A 23398-nucleotide genomic window follows, 5' to 3' on the forward strand; every position below is an offset into this window, starting at 1 on the left:
CTGCACCGAACATCCAGAAGAGAAAGCGATGTTCATGTGAAGCAGTTGGTCCGCCATTTCCCTGAAGCTCAATGACATCTCATTAAACCACAAAACCCACACCTTGTTATTCAATGCTCCCAAAGCCCTATCAAACCCAAGAAACCGACGTACCACCTCAAGTTGTGGGGAATCCGACAATGGTTCCAGGAGAACCAGCAACCGTATCTTATTAGTTTTGCATATCTTATTTAAATATCGCAGTGAATCTTTACGTGAAGCCCCACGAATATTCCACACAACCAACTTAATGGGATTTAACATGAGACCTCAAAGAATAATGAGTTTGGGGTTGGGATTGAAACTTACCCTGATTGGAAAATGCTTTAGCCTGCCGACCACCCTTGTGTCTAGCTCCTAACGGACCACGCTCCGCGGACACTGGCCGCTCCAACCCTTCCAAACTCTCCGTTGTCGGAGCCGCGGACAGCCTTTGATGCAACACTCTCTGAAATTGTTTTAATTGCTCCCACGGCACTGCCTCCCCGGTATGTCCCCGTCAGAACATTGTCGTCTATGTCTCTGCTTAGCATTCCTACCCTGACACGCCGAACTGGATGGAAGGCGCTCGACATCCTGAAACTCCATATCTGATAGAGATTGTAGGACAGCAAAGTTATTCCCGCACTCCACCCTCTCCCAGCCATGCACCTCCTCCGACGTCACCCTCGACGGTGACTCAGTTGAAGCATCAACTCCGGCCGAATTTGTCAAAATTCCAGCAAACCCAGCACCAGCAAGCGCATCAACAGCTACCGACGGAATAGTAGGCTCCACCAAAATAGGGGCCACCTCCGGATCCTGTGGTTCCAACGCTGGGTTAGGCGCCGACCGATGCATTGCAGTTTCCATCCCCTCCAGTTCAGAGTGTGCAGTCCTCCCAGGGCCAAAATTAACGACAAGCTTCCCCTCACTGCTTTGACCAGCATCCACGGCACCCTCAGGATGCAGATGACACTCCCCACTCTGTAGGAGCCCTAAACCAGGCCCATTGGTGCCACTGATACCCTTAGGCCAGTAAACCTCCTTGGACTTTCCTTTCGCCGTAACCATCCTGTTTACAGGTTTGAGATCTGGATGTTGCCTAAAACATTCTCCGTCGTCATGTCCAAAACGAATACAAAATCCACAAAACTTCGGCCAAGATTCATATTCCACATCCTGCCAGAACCCCTCCTGGTCCTCCCCAATCCAGATGCGATGAGGGGGTTGCTTTGACACGTCCATCTCAATCAGAACCCTCGCAACCGAAGGCCGTTTGAGCTTCACTGTCGCCGAGTCAATCTTCAGACATCGACCCAGCAAACCTGCTAGTTTGGCAATATACACCGAATTAAATAACGGCAAAGGGAGCGCTGGCATGGAAACCCACACAGGCGCGAAAGTCGAATCCTGATGGGCTTTGAAGTCCAATGTCCATTTTGATACCAACATCTGTGCGCCCTTCACGAACCAAGAACGGCGCACGAACAGCCGTGTAAAATCCTCCTCCGTTGATGGCCTGATCAGAACGTGATTCAAATCCAGAAGGCCGACATCACAATCTCCCTTGAGACCCAGAGAAACAAAAAATCCCCGAATGACCTCCATTGGAGGCCGACGAAACGGGAACCGTCCAACCAATGCATTTCTGAATGGTGTCGAAAGCAGGTGCAGATCATTCTGAGATAACAGCAGCGCTGGTTCTCCTCGATGTGTCGCACAACGCCCCAGATCTGGAACAGTTGGCTCCAACCGACATGCACCCGAAAGCACGTCGGCAAAGGACTTGGACGCTGCTGCTCCTCCAGATGTGCCCCCTGTGGCCGGCGGTGGCCACGGAGGACCCTCCATGCAGGCCGGACAAAACCCTTATTGTAACCCTAGTATTACCTTAGTATTCTATATACAGGTTTATGCCAAAGATATGCACCTAGGTGTCTTCACTTTGCAGAAACAATTTTTCAAATTAGTTGTATACTTAATGCTATTATATAAAGACAATACTACTTTTAAAAATAAGATTCTAAAGAGTCTATGAATACAGAGATTGCCAATGACTTTTTTTGTTACAACAAAATTTTGGAGTGGACACATTTAAGTCATTCCAAGTAAAGGTAACAAAACTATTAATTAGGTTCACAAAATGTTGTAGAATGCGCGTAAAAAAAAAATTTTTTTTATAGAGATGGATCCATTATCTATAAGTTAAGATAAGATCTTGCGAGCAAATCTTGAGATTTTATAGAGAGAAAATAGAAGACGACTGCGAACGAATGAGAGAAAAAAAAAGAAGTGAATGAAAATAGAGGAAAAGAAAAGGAAAAAAGAAGAGAGAAAAAAAACAATGGTTCTTTGTCTCTAATTCCAGCAAGCAGTTTTTGCAATCTCGATTTTTGCCTTTATGGTCTACTATAATCTACTAATTATGGACAAAATCTAATTGAATTCGGGTTGATATGAAAGTTATCTTGATTGGATCATTGGAATCGCAGCCTTCTTAGCTATCCCTTACCTAGTAGTAATTTATCATACCAATCTAAAATAAAGGGTTCTATTTAGGAGAAAATGGGATGTCTTGCCATATCTCTTTTGGGAGGTTCGTCCATGAAATTTGTAGTATTTTCTAAACATCTTTAAAAAGAATCTGTGGAAGCAATAGTCAAGTTTTATGGGATTATGGTTTCTCTCTTTTCCTTTGAGAGGATTTTTTTTATTTTTAGACTTTATCATTTTTAATGGTGTCTATAATATCTTCCCCAATTCTCCAGTCATGAGTTCCTATCTTTGTTTGGATTTTGGTGTTGATTCAAATTTTTTCTCCAATATTTGATCCTTTTCATAGTTAGATATTAGTTCCTCTAATCCAAATATAACTGTGTTAAGTTTGATAAAACGTATCAAAAGTCTGATCAAATAACTTTAGGTACATCTAGGGGTGGGCGCGGGTCGGGTACCCGCCCCATTCACCATTTAGCTGACCCGACCCGTACATTGCGGGTCAACCATTTTTTGACCCTTACCCGCCCCGTATATCAGCGGGTACCCTATAATCGGGTATCCGCTGAGATAGGGTCGGGTCAACGGGTACCCGTCCCGCTCCGCCCCATTTATTATTTAATTTTTAAAAAAATAATTTATACCAATTTAATTTTATATTTTACACATTCATCTAAGATTTAAGAAATTTTTTTTTCTAAAAAAAGGTTTCCCACCAAGAAACAAGCATGTGAAGAAAATATAAGATAAAGGAAAAAAATTAAAAGAATTCGAAATCAATAAAAGTTTGAAATTAAGTAGCACATTTTTTAATATATATGTTCCACATTAATTAAACTTTTTTCTATAAAATATAAGATCATGGCCTCTACAAATGAATCTTGTAAATAAACTATAGTCTCTTATATTTGTAATACAATTTATTCAATAAAATTACTTATTTAGTTCTTATTATTTTATAGTGTGTGTATAAAAATAAAAATAAAATAACAAATATATATGCGGGGCGGATCGGGTACCCGCGGGTTTTTAATTATGTGATCCTAACCCGCCCCGCATCTTAGCGGGTACCCGACCCTCTTTTGACCCGATCAAATAATAAAAATCGGATATCCTAATTTTCGGATTGGATCGGATCGGATATGACGGGTTTTCGGGTTAGCGGATAATTTTGCCCACCCCTAGTGACAAGGGTTTATTTTACGTATTTTTAGTGTGTTTTATTAGTTAATTTTGGTTTGATTATTTAGTTTTATAACTAAAATAACTAAGGTTTTGGTAAAAAACTACATTTTATGTTAAAGTGGCTAAATATTGCATTTTATGGATTTTTATGGGAAAAACTTCATATTTTGTAGGTTTAATGATTCAATCATCAAATGAAGTGCATTGAGAAGATATTTGGATGATTGAAGATGGATTAAAGTGAGGAAAATAAAATATGAAGTGTAAAAGGAAGAAATGCAATTTGAGGACAAAAATCAAGAAAAGTCAGCTTTGACAACTCAGACATATTTTCGTATTTTGACTATATCAGGAGCTACAATGATCGGATCAAGGTGATCTTGGTACCATTTTGAAGCTAAGAGATATATCTACATTTGGTATGAAGACATCAAAGTCCAATTCATCCGTTTTCATAGTCCAAAAGTTGAAATACCGAAATTCAACTCAGCTGTCCAAAGTGGAAAACAGAGTTCCGACCAGTGTTTAGTATTTTGATCATATCTCAGTCTACAAAGCTCCGATTTGGATGATTCTTGAAGCATTGGAAAGCTAACTCAAAGATCTACAACTTTGGTGTTTTGCACAAAAGCCAGTTCGGCCTGCATCATGGAGAAAATGGCAGTTGAAGTAAGGACAAAGTGAAAACGCGAGTGCACAAAACGCGAGTTGTAGACGCGTTTTGTAAAGGCGCGTTTTCTGGCCGAAATTCTGCAATTTGCTCAGTCAATTCTCTTGTGTTCATACCACTTTCCAGCTATAAGTTGCAAGAGAATTCGGTGCACATGCTTCAGAAGACAAAAGGGCAGACAAGGTGGCTTATTTTCAAGTCAAAAACATTTGTTATTGACTATCCTAACAAAGTTGAGATTTGGGAATCAAAATGTGGAATTTGACTTGGAAAAATGGAGCTCTTAAGCAGTTTATATGCAGAGACATTTTGGGTGGTCTAAAAAGGGGGAAATATACGGGAGAAGCTTGGAAGTGCAGAAATGTAGTTTTTCCATTCTCTTAGTATTAGATTAGTGTAGTATAGTTTAGCTAGTTAGTTCATCCACTCTTGTATATTATCTAGATTAGGATGAAAATGGAGGATGAAGAAGGCAAGGAAGAAAGCTCATGTGACAAGGGTTGTATTCCTTCCAAACTCTTTATCTTTTGTATTTGATTCCAAGTTTAGTTAATATACAAGTTCTGGATTTTGTGTTCATTATGTGTTTCTAAAGTTTATGCCTTGGGTTTGGTTGAACTTTCTATGATTGTTAGTGTTTATCATTTGGCTATTTAACTGCTATGTTTTGAGCAAGTTATTTAGCACTTTGGCTCTTTAAATCATGATTAATCTGGTACCATTAATTCTGATTATCTAAGGTGTTATTTCTGCAATGAAAATTGAGATTTAACATTAGTTCAAGAAGTGCTAAACATAGGGAGTACACTCACGAAAGTAGAGGTGCACCTATGTGGTTTTTAGTGATTCATTTCATGTAATTTCACTGAAGAAATGAACTTGTAGCTAATTTCATAACCATGAGAATAGGTATGGATTAGTTATAAGTATAATTGATTCACTACGAAAGTAGGATTCAAATGCATAAGGAAATTACACCATAATTAGCCTAGATGTAGTAATTAATGATCCAAATATAGCACTTGCATGAGTAGTTAGGGATACCACAACCTAAGGAGCTTTCATTTGTTATTTTGTATAATTTCAGTAGGTTAAATTTGTTATAATTCATTGATAGTCTAAATAATAGAGAAACTTTAGTAATACCGGTAATTGTTCACTCTTCCCTGTGGGATCGACCCGATATATACCCTAAACTACTAGTTGATCTGTATACTTGCAGTGAACGGGTGTAATTCGGTATTTTTTAGCTTGCACGTATGTAAAATACCCGTCAAGTTTTTGGCGCCGTTGCCGGGGAAGATTTGGCAATATTGGTGTGAAGAGCAACTTTATTAGTTTAGACATAATATTAGTTATAGTGTGAATGTTATTTTCTGTTATTTTTGTGTTTTATTTGTGTATGTGTTTCATTACCTATTTTTCTTACTAATTTTGCCTTTGAGGTTGTTTAAAAGCAATTTTAGGTGATGAGAAGAGTAGGACAATTTGGAGGACAATGCTTGAGAAATGGAAGATTGGCAATGGATGGTTATCAAGTGCAAAGCTCCTTCAACAGAGGTAACTAAGAAATTACTGAAGGTATGTCTTTTGAAGATGGTATGCTACAAGTTCAAATGGACAAAATTGTGCAGGAAATTGAACAAAGGAGGAATGCAAATGTTTTTAATTCTTATCATGTGATTTGTGACTTGTGTGGAGATTATCATGCTACTAATACATGTATACAAGTACAAAATGTGGATTATTATGATGAATTAGAGCATTACAATCCTTGTTTTGATCAATATAGTGCTAATTGGAACAATTCTCCTGTGTATGGTTGGGATAATCAATGTACTTATAATAATTCCTCATATTTTTACGATTACCAACCTGAAAGTGTCCAATATGAATCAAAACCATCTTGGGAGTTGGCAATTGAAATGGTAGCTAATGATTCTAAGCCATCTTGGGAATTAGCTATAGAAAAATTAGCTAATGTGACTTTCGACCGTTTTGATAGGATTGAGGAAAGGATAGATGAATTGGCTTCTCACTTTGGTAGAATACAAGATCAATTACATGTATTGTGTGAAGTTATTTCTTCTAATAATTTGCAAAATGATCCTAGCATGAATGGTGGGAATGTTGTATGTGAAAATGGGTTACATTTTGATGAAAATGATGAATTTCAATTGTGTTTCAATGAGCAAATGTCCATTTCACATGATAATATCTTTGGAACTAACTTTGAATCTCAAGAGGTAAGTTTTAATGACTCATTTTTCACCCCTCTTGAGGAGTGTATAAAAAGTATATGTTTTAAAGGTATTGCTGTCCAAGATACTCTCATGACATTTTCTTTGGTAAGTTCTCAAGTGGTGTATTTTCAAGGTAATATTCATGAAACACTTGGAATAGGTAAGCCACTTCCATTTCTCACATCATTAGAACATGTGGCTTTCGCGATAAAGCCACCTTTTAATGATCCACCACGGCCTAAAATGGTGGATTATTCGCTAACAAAGCCTCCTTGAAAAAATGAGGTGAAATAGTCAAGCTATTGACTTTAAAGAAGCGCTTATTGGGAGGCAACCCAATGTTTGTTTAAGTTTATGTTATTTTGGGGTGATTTTATGTTTAAAGTATATGTTTGAGTTATTTTTGTTATTTTTCATTTGTAGGTATTGGAAATGGAAGCAAAAGTGACCAAATGAGGTGAAAAAAGCGAAATTTGATCAAGGAACTCAACCCCTCAATTTGAGTAATTGTTGTTTTTGATTTGTTAGAAGGGGTTAAAATGCATATTTTGATCATTTTACATGTGCATGCATTGAGAATTTTAGCAAACAAATGATCTATGATGCATTTCGTGTGATTGGGGTACAAATGGTAATTTTTCAAAATTGGCTTTCTGCAAAAATTTCGCAGAAGAAAACGCACTTGGGCTGAAAACGCGTGATAAGAGTTTATTTTACGTATTTTTAAGTGCATTTTATTAGTTAATTTTGAGTTGATTATTTAGTTTTATAATTAAAATAAAGAGGTTTTTGGTAAAATTATATATTTTTGGTAAAAGTGGATAATATTGCATTTCTATTGATTTTAATGGTAAAAACTTCATTTTTATGCAGGAATGATGATTCAATCACCAAAGGATGTCAAATGAGGTAAAAAAATAGAGATTTGGTGATAAATTCAAGTGGCAACAAGAAGAATGAAGTGAAAAACGTTCAAGTGAGGAAATGCAATACAAGTCAGTTTTGACACTCTTCAGTATTTCGATCATATCTCAGGCTACAAAGCTCCGATTTGGATGATTCTTGAAGCATTGGAAAGCTAACTCAAAGGGATACAACTTTTGTGTTTTGCACAAAAGCTAGTTCGGCCTTTATGATAGAGAAAATCGCAGATGAAGTAAGGCCAAAGTGAATACGCGAGTACACAAAACGTGACTTGTAACCGCGTTTTGTGTAGGCGCGTTTTATAGCCGAAATTCTGCAATTTGACTCAGCCAATTCTCTTGTGTTCATACCACTTTCCAGCTATAAGATGCAAGGGAATTCGGTGCACATGCTTCAGAAGACAAAAGGGCAAGAAAAGTGGCTTATTTTCAAGTCAAAAATATTGGTTTTTGACTATGCTAACAAAGTGGAGATTTGGGAATCAAAGGATAGAATTTGACTTGGAAAAATGGAGCTTTTGAGTAGTTTTTATGCAGAGATAGAGGGAGAGGTCTGGACAACCATTCGTAGCTTAGCTTCTTACAGAAAAACATATTCTCTCTACCTAGGACTTGCAAGGGGCAATTGGGATTTCATCTTGTAATCATCTAAGTTCAAGACAAAGGAGATTTTTGGAAGGCTTCACCATATCTTGGCTAAGACTTTCTTTACTCTGTTTGTATTTGTAATTCATGATGATTTACATTAATGAAGTTATGAGTGTTTCATCATTCATGAGTAACTAATTTCCTTTATCTAGGGAGTAGATGAAGCTTATGGCCAAATGATATGAAGTGATTGTGATTTATGCTTGTTATGTCTTGTATTAACTTATCTACTTGTGTATGTTGGATTACTTGTTGTTGCTTGATCACCAATAGCAGGTTTATAGTTGTTTTTACTCATTGAGAAATGGTAAAAATAATGGAATGACATAAGTAGAGCTTGAGTAGTATATTCATGAGAATAGAAATACATTCAAGTGGATGAAATCTGCATTTCATGTGTGAATAAGAACAGATTTAGTATTTACCAAGAGATTAGGAAAAACTAATCTGTTTTAACCCATTATTATCATGAGAATGTGATTTTGGTATTTCTGGAAATGAATCCTTGGTTAAACAAGAGCAGTAACAAGTGTTGAATTAATTCATTTTAGATCTTTTGTGTCATAAGTGGAATCTACATCCCTAAATCTTAATATTTAGTGAATTCTACTCCTATTGTGAAATTGCATTTATCTATTTAAGAATTTTTGTAGTTGAATTAAAATCTGAAGTTTCTGCTCAAATTAATTGTAAGTCTAAATAATAGAGTAAATTAGTATCTAATAATTGTTTTAAATTGCTCCTCGTGGGATCGACCCGATACACATCTCGTACTACAATTGCGACCTGTATACTTGCAGTCCAACGGGTGTAAATTCGGAATTAAACTTGCACTTAAAGTAAAAACCCGTCAAGTTTTTGGCGCCGCTGCCGGGGAGCGGCAATATTAGAGCCTAATCATTTTTATTAATTTAGACAGCTTTATTTTTTAGATTATATTTAATCTTGTATGGTAATCAGTTTTTTTTTTTACCATTGAAGTTGCATAATATCCCTTATTTCTGTTTGTAGTGTATGCACCGGGAGTCTCGAGAAGTCGCACCTTTCAATCCAGAAATTGAGAGGACACTACGTAGACAAAGGAGGCATCCACCACAGCAAGAGGAACAAGAGATTTGGCAACCTATAGAGGAAATCTCAATAGATCTACCATTTGAGGAAGAGATGGCCGAAAATGAAGCAAATAGGCGAGTTCTACGAGATTTTGCTCTACCGGGAACACAAGGATCTCAAACGAGCATAGCAAGGCCTACGGTAAATGCTAACAACTTTGAGATTAAACCATCACTTATCCAAATGGTTCAACAATCTCAATTTGGAGGTAATGCAGTAGAAGATCCTAATACACACTTAGCTACATTCTTGGAAATTTGTGATACAATTAAAATGAATGGAGTTAGTGATGATGCTATAAGGCTAAGATTGTTCCCATTTTCATTGAGAGATAAGGCCAAACTTTGGCTACACTCTCATGCTCCTAATACTTTCACCGGATGGGATGATTTATCAAGAGCATTCTTAAATAAGTATTTTCCACCAGGAAAGACTGCTAAGCTTAGAATGGATATCACTAGTTTTAGTCAATTGGAGGGAGAATCATTATATGAGGCATGGGAAAGGTTTAGAGATTTGCTTCGGAAATGTCCACATCATGGACTACCTGAATGGTTAATCATACAAACCTTTTATAATGGTTTATCTTTCTCCACTAAAACTATTATTGATGCAGCCGCAGGTGGAGCTTTAATGGGTAAATCACCCCAAGAACCTCAGAATTTGATAGAAGAAATGGCCGCAAATAACTACCAATGGGCCAATGAAAGAGGTAATACGAGACGTCACGCAGGTATGATAGAAATGGACCCTCTCAATATGCTGAGTGCTCAAATGAATAATGTGATGAAATTGCTAAGTAGACAAGGTGGAGTTGGTCCAAGTTCATCTAATGCACACGTAGCTTGTTGCTCTTTCTGTGGAGGTGAACATGATATTAATGAGTGTGTTGATTCTGAGCAGGTACAATTTGTCAATAATTACAACCGAAATGCCCCAAATAATCCCTACTCGAATACTTACAATCCGGGGTGGAGAAATCATCCAAACTTTGGATGGAAAGATCAAGGCAATCAACAAAGGCCAACCAATCCGCCGGGATTTCAACCAAGGCAACCACAGGCTGAAACTAAACCAAGTTGGGAGATCGCGGTGGAAAAACTTGCTAAGGTGACTTCGGATAGATTCGAGCGAGTTGAGGGGCGGTTGGACCAATTTGCTGGGATGTACAGAAACTTGGAGGTTCAAATTGGTCAAATTGCCAATGTGATCAACAATAGAAACCCTGGTGAATTACCAAGTAAAACCGAAGTGAATCCGAGAGAGCATGTCAATGCAATCATTCTTAGAAGCGGTAAAACGGTTGAGGGATTCGATTTTGAAAATTCAGGTGGTGAAAAAGACAAGAAGCAAGCAATTGAAGGGGAGCAAGAAAGTCAAAATGATCATGTTATCATTGATATTGATGCACTTCATCCCAAATTAAATTCTAATGTGATACCTTTTCCTCACAGGTTGAAGAAAGATGGACAGGATCGGGAGTTTGAAAAGTTCTTCAAAATGTTTAAACAATTGCACATTAACATTCCTTTCATTGATGCTATAACACAGATTCCCTCTTATGCACGTTTCTTGAAAGACATCATGTCAAAGAAGAGGAAAATTGTAGATAATGAGATGATAGCATTAACGGAAGAGTGTAGTGCATTGATTAAGAATAAACTCCCTCCTAAATTGAAAGATCCGGGAAGTTTTTCTATTCCTTGCACTATTGGTCAATTGCATTTTTCTAATGCTTTATGTGATTTAGGTGCAAGTGTGTCACTTATGCCGTTATCGGTTGCCCGGAGATTGGGACTTCAAGAGCTAAAAGCTACCAATATTACATTGCAATTGGCGGATCGGTCAATCACACGTCCCATGGGTATTTTGGAAAATGTGCTCATAAAGGTAAGACAATCTATAATACCTGTGGATTTTGTTGTCTTAGATATTGAAGAAGATGTGAGAATGCCAATTATTCTAGGACGACCGTTTTTAGCCACTGCACGAACTATAATTGATGTAGAAAAAGGTAAGCTTATATTACGGGTTAATGGTGAGGAATTGGAATTCAATTTGGATAATAAAGAAGGGAGTATAGAGCCTACTGCTCTTGTGTCTAATATGCCATATGATGAAAAGGTTAACCAAGAAAGGACCGAAGAAGTTAAATTTATAAATGTCCTTGGTACTAACTTTCATGGTGTAGGAACAAAGGAGGAGAAGATAAGGATGGAAGTTGGCTTAATAAATTCTCCATTCCATGAAGAAAATGGTGAAAAGTTGAGCCAATTCAGAAAAGACAAGCAAAATCCACTCCAAGGTGAAGTTGAGCCTCTCTATGACAAGTCTAATATTCCTCCTTGGCATTTGAGGAAATTGGACTATGAAGATCAATGCATGGTTCACCACATGGTGGATTGGTTCGGGAGTTTCGACCCATGGGGAGAAAATCGCTCTCTAATGCTCTAAAGTGATTCAACTTTTTCAGTCGAGCCAACGACTATAAACAAAAGCGCTAATTGGGAGGCAACCCAATATTTAGGTTATATTTGTTAACTTGGTGTGATTTTGTGGTTTGAATCAATGTTTTAGCTAAATTGTTGTTTTTGTAATGTAGGGTTGGCAATTGAAGGCAAGGATGACCAATTGAGTACAAAAAAGGCGAACTTTGATCAAACAACTCAACCCCTCGATTTGCGTTAAAGGTGTTTTTGATTCATTATAAAGGGGTAAAATGCATGTTTTTAATGTTTTACATTTGTTCCAGTAATTAAAATTGGCAAACAAATGATCTATGATGAATTCTGAGTCATTGGGGTACCTTTTGTAATTTTTCAAAAGTTGAAATTCTGCTAAAAATCGAAGCAGAAAACGCGTTTTCAAAGAAAACGCGACTACAAGTCGCGTTTCTCAGAATCGCGTTTTCAATTCTGCAACTGCAGAAAAGAAAACGCGCCTTCAAAACGCGACCCAAAGTCGCGTTTTAATGGAAATCGCGTTTTCAAGCCTGGATCAAGACTCAAAAACGCGACTTATGAAACGCGACTCTAAGTCGCGTTTTCAAACACAGTCGCGTTTTAAGTGCTGCAAGATTTGGGAAGAAAACGCGATTTTAGAAACGCGAGTTGAAGGCGCGTTTTGAGTCGCGTTTTGTGTGTCTGAATATAGCCTTCAGAAACGCGATTTCAGCTTCATTTTTTCCTCTCTTTTTAATTTTTCAGGCGCGTTTTTCTTCTTCTCTTCTACCCACCTCACAAATCTTCATTTTTACTCCATAATCTTGCTAGAAATCATCACCCCAACACCTTTTGAGCTTCATACAACCTTTTTAACCGATTAAAATTCAAGAAAAACACTTAAAATCAGGTTTTTGAAGCATTGAAGGTTAGGGTTCTTAAACTCCAATTTCTTCAATTGGAGGTCAATTGGAGGTTGTTTCATAGGGCTTTTTGCATTTTTAGCATCACCAAACATCCTTCTACGTGATTGAGGTAAGTTTCTTCATCAAATCTTTTGATTTTAGAAGTTCATATTTTTTATCCTGAGCTATCTGACATCTTTTAATTTCGAAAATTTGATGAGGTTCATGGCTATTTTTGATTTTATTCATGATTATTATGATTGTTTAAGCATGTTTAAATGTTTAAATGTAGCAATTTATTGGTTTTCAAGTACTTTAAAATTCACAATTGCTATATTTAGATGAAATTGGAAAAAGGAACTAGGATGTTTTTGAGCCATTGGTGATGTTAAATTATGGTTAAAAAGGGTTAGTTGATGATGTTTAAGCATGTGCATTGTGTATAGTGAGTAATTTGGTTGATTTGGTGAGTTAGTTAGTTTAATTTTTGCCTAAACATGATTATAGCTAAAAGCATATTATTATTGTTAATTCTAAATAGTTATAATCATAATTGCTCCTATTTTCACTAATTGAATTATAATTGATACATATCTTGTGTAATTTGGTGATTTTGGGCAACTTTAGGCAGAAAATATGTCTTGTACGATCATTGAATGATTAGAACTTAAGCAATTGTATTTGAGGTTATTTGGATTAATGTTGAACTTTTGTTGCCAAAAAAATGAGTTGTAGTACATGTGAATAATTGAAATATTTTTTAGGTACTATGCCAAGAGGAAGAAGAGCGGTACTTTCATCCTCTAGTAGTGAGGAGAGGGAGGTTAATGAAGAGATGGAGGTGACTGAAGAGGAGAATTCACCTTCTCCTCCACCAATTAACCGTCGACCTGGTGAGGGCACCTCCCGTGGAGCGGGAAGATCGGTATTTGACAGTGCTAGGTTCAACACTCGCAGGAATCAGGAGTGGCATGAGGCGCGTGCTAATTTGGAGTTTTTATTTGAGATGCACGTCAGTCCACCAGTTGAGATGATGTACAACATCTCAGAAGCTTTTGCTCAGCTAGGATGGGCTCCGATTCTCACCCTTCCAAACCATTACTACCCAGACCTGGTGCGCGAGTTTTACGCCAACATTGAAAGTAAGGCGCGCCATAGTGGAGAAATAATTGAGTCCTGGGTGCGTGGAAGACGAATCACCTTGTCACGGCAAGATTTGGCTGCTATTTTGGGGTGTATGGATGACGGACGTCCAGTAGATTTGAAGAAGGAGTTTGTTCCCCCGAATAGGAGGTGGGATCCATCATTGGCCATGGCCAGATTTGGTCTCGAGTACCAGCCTTTTCGCTCAACAAGGAAGGAGACCATTTTGGCGAATGTCTTCGAACCTCGTCATCGGCTTATTATTTACATGATGGCTCACAATGTCATCCCAAAGAAGACGGGGCACACGGAGGTTCGCAAGAGCGATATTTACTTCCTTGATTACATGTTCCACAACCGAACTTCCCCGTATGCTCGAATTTCATTGCCGAACATCATCATCAGCCACATTAGGTCTACGGCGAGGCGTAAGACAACTTCTTTCAAACTTTCATTTCCTCGTCTACTGACTTTAATCTTCCCCCGTTTTGAAGTTCCCTTGGAAGGCATGCGGCGGGAGTATGTTCCACCACGTGCTGAGATGACTATCACTACTCTTCGCCGCCTTGGTATTGGCACGGGAGACATTCCACGCCCTGTTCAGGAGCGGAGACAAAAGGCTAGACATGGTCGCGATGGAGCTGGACCATCTACTGCAGCACCACCTCCTCCTCCGCCACAGACCAACTGGCAGCGGCTTTTCGGTCGCTTGGACGACATCGACCATCATTTAGCCAGAATGGATACTCGCCTGGACCGAATTGAAGATCATTTAGGCACACGCCCACCTCCCATCGATGACGATGAAGATGACGATGAAGAGGATGATTGAGGCTGCCCTTTGGCTGGCTTTTCTTTTGTTTGCTTGTTTGCGTGTTATTTTTTATCTTTTGTTTTAAAAAGGTTAACTTACATTCCTTATTTTGAATTTTGGAACTTGTGGCAGTAACTAGTAGATCGTTGACTGTAGATGGTTGAGCGGTCGATGGCTCATGATTCAAGGCTTCACTGGACCGCAGCCATATCACTTGGGGAGTCACTTGTTCCTTTCTTTTGTTTCTTTTCTTTTCTTTCCCTACACATTGAGGACAATGTGTATTCTAAGTGTGGGGGAAGAAATGTGTGGTACTTGTGATTTTAGTTGTGTTTGATATAATTCTTGTGCTTAAATGGTGTTTCTTGTGGTTGCTGGCAGGGAGTTTTAGTCCACTTTTAAGGGGAGACTCTGTCAAAATTTTTCCAAAACCTTATACATATATATGTTATTAACTATAATAAATAAATAAAATTTTGTCACTTATCCTTTTGAAATAAATATATGCGGTTTTGATACTTCTTTTCTCATGAAATTTGGAAATGATTTTTATGTGATTATAATTTTTACATCTATAGGAAAGTATATCTAGTAAAGTGGAGAAAATTATGCCTACATTTTGTATATTTGATGAAAATTCTTCTTTTTATCTAATTTTATAAGATAAGAAATTAATATGGTTAATAAGTGTCATACTCTTCTCATGATTACTCTTAGAGGGAATTTTATTATATATTGTTAAAAAAAAGAAAAAAAAATGGTTATTCTACTCCAATGATTCTCGTACCGAGTAACCGGGGGTTGCCATCTACAAATGTCGACATTCGCGTAAAAAGGTACTTGAATTAAGAGTATGCAAAGCAACTTGAGTATGTGAAATGTTGAGTAACCGGGGATCTGCATCTAAAAATGTTGATCTTCGCGTCAAAAGGCATTTTTCACAACTTAAGCAATATTTAACCCTTAAAATATCAAAAAAAAAAAAAAGAAGTAAATTAAATCCCTCTTTAAGAAAAATAAGAAGTTGATCATGAGATTAGTTAGCATCTTTATTGACTATAGGAGTTGCTTGCTTGCGAAATTAGATAAAAATAAGAAGTTGAGTTGAATTGGTAAAATTATGGTATACTTGGCTCTTCTTTGCTTGATATTATGAGTACTTGAACTTAATGGAAAGATCACATAAGGGTTATTTACCTTGATTCAAGGAAATGGAGTTGAAATACTACATATGTTTATTTTCAATTTTTGGATCATTGATGGTTGGAATTTTATATTGCTTGAGGACAAGCAATGATTCAAGTGTGGGGGTATTTGATAAGAGTTTATTTTACGTATTTTTAAGTGCATTTTATTAGTTAATTTTGAGTTGATTATTTAGTTTTATAATTAAAATAAAGAGGTTTTTGGTAAAATTATATATTTTTGGTAAAAGTGGATAATATTGCATTTCTATTGATTTTAATGGTAAAAACTTCATTTTTATGCAGGAATGATGATTCAATCACCAAAGGATGTCAAATGAGGTAAAAAAATAGAGATTTGGTGATAAATTCAAGTGGCAACAAGAAGAATGAAGTGAAAAACGTTCAAGTGAGGAAATGCAATACAAGTCAGTTTTGACACTCTTCAGTATTTCGATCATATCTCAGGCTACAAAGCTCCGATTTGGATGATTCTTGAAGCATTGGAAAGCTAACTCAAAGGGCTACAACTTTTGTGTTTTGCACAAAAGCTAGTTCGGCCTTTATGATAGAGAAAATCGCAGATGAAGTAAGGCCAAAGTGAATACGCGAGTACACAAAACGTGACTTGTAACCGCGTTTTGTGTAGGCGCGTTTTATAGCCGAAATTCTGCAATTTGACTCAGCCAATTCTCTTGTGTTCATACCACTTTCCAGCTATAAGATGCAAGGGAATTCGGTGCACATGCTTCAGAAGACAAAAGGGCAAGAAAAGTGGCTTATTTTCAAGTCAAAAATATTGGTTTTTGACTATGCTAACAAAGTGGAGATTTGGGAATCAAAGGATAGAATTTGACTTGGAAAAATGGAGCTTTTGAGTAGTTTTTATGCAGAGATAGAGGGAGAGGTCTGGACAACCATTCGTAGCTTAGCTTCTTACAGAAAAACATATTCTCTCTACCTAGGACTTGCAAGGGGCAATTGGGATTTCATCTTGTAATCATCTAAGTTCAAGACAAAGGAGATTTTTGGAAGGCTTCACCATATCTTGGCTAAGACTTTCTTTACTCTGTTTGTATTTGTAATTCATGATGATTTACATTAATGAAGTTATGAGTGTTTCATCATTCATGAGTAGCTAATTTCCTTTATCTAGGGAGTAGATGAAGCTTATGGCCAAATGATATGAAGTGATTGTGATTTATGCTTGTTATGTCTTGTATTAACTTATCTACTTGTGTATGTTGGATTACTTGTTGTTGCTTGATCACCAATAGCAGGTTTATAGTTGTTTTTACTCATTGAGAAATGGTAAAAATAATGGAATGACATAAGTAGAGCTTGAGTAGTATATTCATGAGAATAGAAATACATTCAAGTGGATGAAATCTGCATTTCATGTGTGAATAAGAACAGATTTAGTATTTACCAAGAGATTAGGAAAAACTAATCTGTTTTAACCCATTATTATCATGAGAATGTGATTTTGGTATTTCTGGAAATGAATCCTTGGTTAAACAAGAGCAGTAACAAGTGTTGAATTAATTCATTTTAGATCTTTTGTGTCATAAGTGGAATCTACATCCCTAGATCTTAATATTTAGTGAATTCTACTCCTATTGTGAAATTGCATTTATCTATTTAAGAATTTTTGTAGTTGAATTAAAATCTGAAGTTTCTGCTCAAATTAATTGTAAGTCTAAATAATAGAGTAAATTAGTATCTAATAATTGTTTTAAATTGCTCCTCGTGGGATCGACCCGATACACATCTCGTACTACAATTGCGACCTGTATACTTGCAGTCCAACGGGTGTAAATTCGGAATTAAACTTGCACTTAAAGTAAAAACCCGTCAACGCGCCTTATAATCGCGTTTTCCATAATCGCGTTTTCAATTCTGCGCCTATACTGAAGAAAACGCGCCTCAAAACGCGACAGGAAGCCGCGTTTTCTACCAAGTCGCGTTTTCCAGCCTGATCAAAAATTGAAAACGCGCCTTCAAATACGCGACTCCAAGTCGCGTTTTATAACACAGTCGCGTTTTCGATCCTGCAAGATATGTGAAGAAACGCGACTTCACAAAACGCGGCTTGGTGGCGTGTTTTGATGAGTCGCGTTTTCGGAGGAAAAAAAAAAATTGCAGATTCCTTGATTCTCTTTTTTCTTCTTTTCCTCACATATATTTTCTTGTACCTTGAGTTGCTTATTGTGTATTTTTTTTAGGTACATCACGAAAACAAAGAATTGAAGTTACGGATCATCATTTTGTTTATTAAACCTTTGTTTTCACTTTTGTTTCTCATTTTTCATTTTTAGGATTACATCACTAATGGTTATCCAATGAAACTCATGAAGCGTTGGAGATACACGGATAATGGATTTTGAAGCTTCATATTCAATCACATCATAGGGGAGTATTACTTTCTTTATCTTGATTTTCCTTTTTACACATTGAGGACAATGTGTATGTTAAGTGTGGGGGGAGAATTGAGATTATATATATTGTATGTGATTGAATTATTAGTTGCAAATATTGGACTTGTGTTAAAATTCAAAATTTTTCTAAAATCTTGTCCAAAATTGCAAACTTGCCCCAAAAAGTTTCATATTTTTTCGATTTTATCCAAGGGGTAACAAGTTTCATACCATTAGTAATTCAAATTCCTTCTACATTTGAGATAAATATATATGATTTGGAAACTTCTTTTCTCATTTAACTTGGAAATGACTATTATGTGATTATAATTTTGCATTTGTAGGAAAATATATCTTGTGAAGTGGAGAAAATTATGCCTATATTTTTTTGCATATTTGATGAAATTTCTTCTCTTTATTGGATTTTATAAGTTAAGTGATAAATATGGTCAATAAGTGCAATACTCTTCTCATGATTATTTTTTTAGAAAATTATTATTCCCTTTGCTATTAAAAAAAAAAAAAAGAAAAAAATGATGAAAAATGAAAAAAATGAAGAAAAAGAGAAAAACAAAAAACAAAAGAAAAAAGAAAATAAATAAAAATTCTTCTACTCCAATGATTCTTGTACTTAGTAACCGGGAGTCTTCATCTACAAATGTCGACTTTCGCGTAAAACGGTACTTGAATTAAGAGTATGCAAAGCAACTTGAGTATGTGAAGTGTTGAGTAACCGGTGATCTTCATCTAAAAATGTCGATCTTCGCGTCAAAAGGCATTCTCACGTCTTAAGTAATATTTAGATATGTAATATTAATAAATATCTTTTTAAACAGAATTAAAAGATGATCATGAGTTTAGGAAGCATTATTATTGACCATATGAGTTACTTACTTGTAAGATTGGGTAAGGATGAAAAATTGATTTGAATTTGTTATAATGACGGTATAATTGGCTCTCCTTTACTTGATATTATGAGTACTTGAACTTAATTGAATAATTGCATAATGGTTATTTACTTTGTTTTGAGGAAATGAAGTTGAAATGCTACATATGTTTATTTTCAAATTTTGGATCATTGTTGGTTTGTATTTTTATTGCTTGAGGACAAGCAATGGTTCAAGTGTGGGGGTATTTGACAAGGGTTTATTTTACGTATTTTTAGTGTGTTTTATTAGTTAATTTTGGTTTGATTATTTAGTTTTATAACTAAAATAACTAAGGTTTTGGTAAAAAACTATATTTTATGTTAAAGTGGCTAAATATTGCATTTTATGGATTTTTATGGGAAAAACTTCATATTTTGTAGGTTTAATGATTCAATCATCAAATGAAGTGCATTGAGAAGATATTTGGATGATTGAAGATGGATTAAAGTGAGGAAAATAAAATATGAAGTGTAAAAGGAAGAAATGCAATTTGAGGACAAAAATCAAGAAAAGTCAGCTTTGACAACTCAGACATATTTTCGTATTTTGACTATATCAGGAGCTACAATGATCGGATCAAGGTGATCTTGGTACCATTTTGAAGCTAAGAGATATATCTACATTTGGTATGAAGACATCAAAGTCCAATTCATCCGTTTTCATAGTCCAAAAGTTGAAATACCGAAATTCAACTCAGCTGTCCAAAGTGGAAAACAGAGTTCCGACCAGTGTTTAGTATTTTGATCATATCTCAGTCTACAAAGCTCCGATTTGGATGATTCTTGAAGCATTGGAAAGCTAACTCAAAGATCTACAACTTTGGTGTTTTGCACAAAAGCCAGTTCGGCCTGCATCATGGAGAAAATGGCAGTTGAAGTAAGGACAAAGTGAAAACGCGAGTGCACAAAACGCGAGTTGTAGACGCGTTTTGTAAAGGCGCGTTTTCTGGCCGAAATTCTGCAATTTGCTCAGTCAATTCTCTTGTGTTCATACCACTTTCCAGCTATAAGTTGCAAGAGAATTCGGTGCACATGCTTCAGAAGACAAAAGGGCAGACAAGGTGGCTTATTTTCAAGTCAAAAACATTTGTTATTGACTATCCTAACAAAGTTGAGATTTGGGAATCAAAATGTGGAATTTGACTTGGAAAAATGGAGCTCTTAAGCAGTTTATATGCAGAGACATTTTGGGTGGTCTAAAAAGGGGGAAATATACGGGAGAAGCTTGGAAGTGCAGAAATGTAGTTTTTCCATTCTCTTAGTATTAGATTAGTGTAGTATAGTTTAGCTAGTTAGTTCATCCACTCTTGTATATTATCTAGATTAGGATGAAAATGGAGGATGAAGAAGGCAAGGAAGAAAGCTCATGTGACAAGGGTTGTATTCCTTCCAAACTCTTTATCTTTTGTATTTGATTCCAAGTTTAGTTAATATACAAGTTCTGGATTTTGTGTTCATTATGTGTTTCTAAAGTTTATGCCTTGGGTTTGGTTGAACTTTCTATGATTGTTAGTGTTTATCATTTGGCTATTTAACTGCTATGTTTTGAGCAAGTTATTTAGCACTTTGGCTCTTTAAATCATGATTAATCTGGTACCATTAATTCTGATTATCTAAGGTGTTATTTCTGCAATGAAAATTGAGATTTAACATTAGTTCAAGAAGTGCTAAACATAGGGAGTACACTCACGAAAGTAGAGGTGCACCTATGTGGTTTTTAGTGATTCATTTCATGTAATTTCACTGAAGAAATGAACTTGTAGCTAATTTCATAACCATGAGAATAGGTATGGATTAGTTATAAGTATAATTGATTCACTACGAAAGTAGGATTCAAATGCATAAGGAAATTACACCATAATTAGCCTAGATGTAGTAATTAATGATCCAAATATAGCACTTGCATGAGTAGTTAGGGATACCACAACCTAAGGAGCTTTCATTTGTTATTTTGTATAATTTCAGTAGGTTAAATTTGTTATAATTCATTGATAGTCTAAATAATAGAGAAACTTTAGTAATACCGGTAATTGTTCACTCTTCCCTGTGGGATCGACCCGATATATACCCTAAACTACTAGTTGATCTGTATACTTGCAGTGAACGGGTGTAATTCGGTATTTTTTAGCTTGCACGTATGTAAAATACCCGTCACCTAGGTACATCCCTATTTATACACTAGAAGTTCTAAACTAAATAGGAAATGAAAGTGCGTAAAAAATAGGAAAAAAGCATGCAACTCATTCCACATCAGTCCCTTCCATATCAAAAAATTCGATCTTAAATTATCTTAGAAACTTTCAAACACCCACAAACTAGAAACCCCATAAATCTTTCTCAACATTGAAATAGCTTTTGAACTATCAACACAAATTGGAATGTAAAGAAGACCCATAATTTTGTTGTCACGAATTCAAACAATACTTCAAAAGCGATAATCATGCCATTTTCATTATCAAGATAACTTTAGATTGCGGTTCTCAAATAATAAAAGTCTTCACATTATCAGATTTCACCATGGTAACTGTTACTTTTAGCATAATTAAATTTGGATAAATAAAATATTCATTTTCTACTATTATCAATTCCTTTATAGGCAAATTGAGAATGCACTTTGTTCTTCTCAAGTGAAAATATCGTGTCTGCAACTTTATTTGGAGAAATAATTTCTTGTTCTTTAACGTCACCTAGCATGTCACCTACATTAACATCATAAACTATAGGCGAAATATTTAATAAATTATTGTGGATTAAATGAGCAATTCACAATGTATAACGTTAAAATTCGCATGAACGCATTTAAAATTTACATCTCTTATATTTAACATCATAACGGTGTTAATCTTCAATGTGCATTAATATCATCGGTATTAAAATCTTTATGATGTTAATCCATAATATGCATTAATATCCTCATTAATACAATTAAAATTCAAATAATCTATCATGTATAAACACATACTGACAATTATTATCATTCCTTGCATTTATATACTTTTTTAATTTAATTTCACCTACCATCTTTTGTATTTATTTATTTTTCTAATTAATCTTAAGTTTTCATACATATGACATCAAAAAATTCTTAATGATTGCCCTTTAGTCACAAAAATTTGACACCCAAAATATCATAACAAGTGCCCATTGGATACAAATTCAAATAAGAAATTCGTTTTGTTTGCCTAATTTGAAGAATTCAATCTTTTTTTTTAATAGTGAAATATCTTGAAATTTATGTCGAATTGGTAGGTGTACATATAAGTGAACTTTATTTTGGTGGGAATCGCTTCATTCTCGAATAATAAAATGTATTTACTTAGCAAGTCTAGGGTAAAATGCAATGGATTGTTTCAAGACCGAACCTCATTGTTAATACCACTTGTAAAGATAAAATTCTAGAAAGTCCAGATCAGGGAGATTGCAAACGACTTTTTTTTGTTCCAACAAGATTTTAGAGTGGGCGCATTTAAACTATTTCAGATAATGGTAGCCAAACTACTAACTAGAATTGAAAATGTGTGAGAAATCATGCATTTGTAGTAATCACTGTCAACACTTTGACCTTTTTATATAGGTCAAAATTATCTAGGATAATGTAAGTAGATATGGAAGGAAGGTTTAATGTTAATTTTTTTGTTAGTCATTTAATTGGCGTGTTAAATGTTCCCGATCTTGTATGATATGCCTGCACAAAAAAAATTGTAGAGATAGATCTATTGTATATGAGTCAGGATGAAATCCTATAAGCAGACCTTAAAGTTCTAATGAGAGAAAATAGAAAACAATTGAGAAGAAATGAGTGAAAGAGAAGAGAGAAAAGAGAGAAGGCGAGAGAAGATGGAGGAAAAGAAAGATAAAAAAAAAACATCAATGGCACGTTTCCTTTTGGCAAATAGTCATTGCAATCTTCATTTTTATCTCTATGATGCTTTGGATATCTACTAATCACGGACAAAACATTATCGAATCTGATTGCTATGAAAGTTATCTTGCTGAGGTCATTGGAATTTCAACCTCCTTAACTATCCCTTGCATAGTGATAGTTTATCATGTCATTTTAAAACAAAGTACTATGTTGGGAAGAAAATGAGTTATCTTGCGATATCCCTCTTGGAAGGTTCTCCAGTGGGATTTGCTATCTTTTCTAAGTATCTTTTGAAAGAATTCGAGAAAGCAATAGCTATGTTTTATGAGTTTGCCGTTTCTCTCTTTCTGTTTGAAAGGATGTTTTAAACATTGTCATTCTCAGTTGTGTCTACGACATCAT

At 35.7% G+C, this 23398-nt stretch overlaps 1 non-coding gene across 1 annotated transcript; it reads right to left on the reverse strand.

Moving 5' to 3' along the window:
• Positions 1 to 9737: 9737 nt before the first annotated feature.
• Positions 9738 to 9844, reverse strand: LOC113722551 (small nucleolar RNA R71). Its single transcript, XR_003456757.2, has one exon. It is a non-coding gene; the product is annotated as a small nucleolar RNA R71 (small nucleolar RNA).
• Between the last annotated feature and the right edge of the window lie 13554 nt (positions 9845 to 23398).

The sequence above is a fragment of the Coffea arabica genome, chromosome 8e (genome assembly GCF_036785885.1).
Source record: "Coffea arabica cultivar ET-39 chromosome 8e, Coffea Arabica ET-39 HiFi, whole genome shotgun sequence".
Classification (NCBI taxonomy): Eukaryota; Viridiplantae; Streptophyta; class Magnoliopsida; order Gentianales; family Rubiaceae; genus Coffea; species Coffea arabica.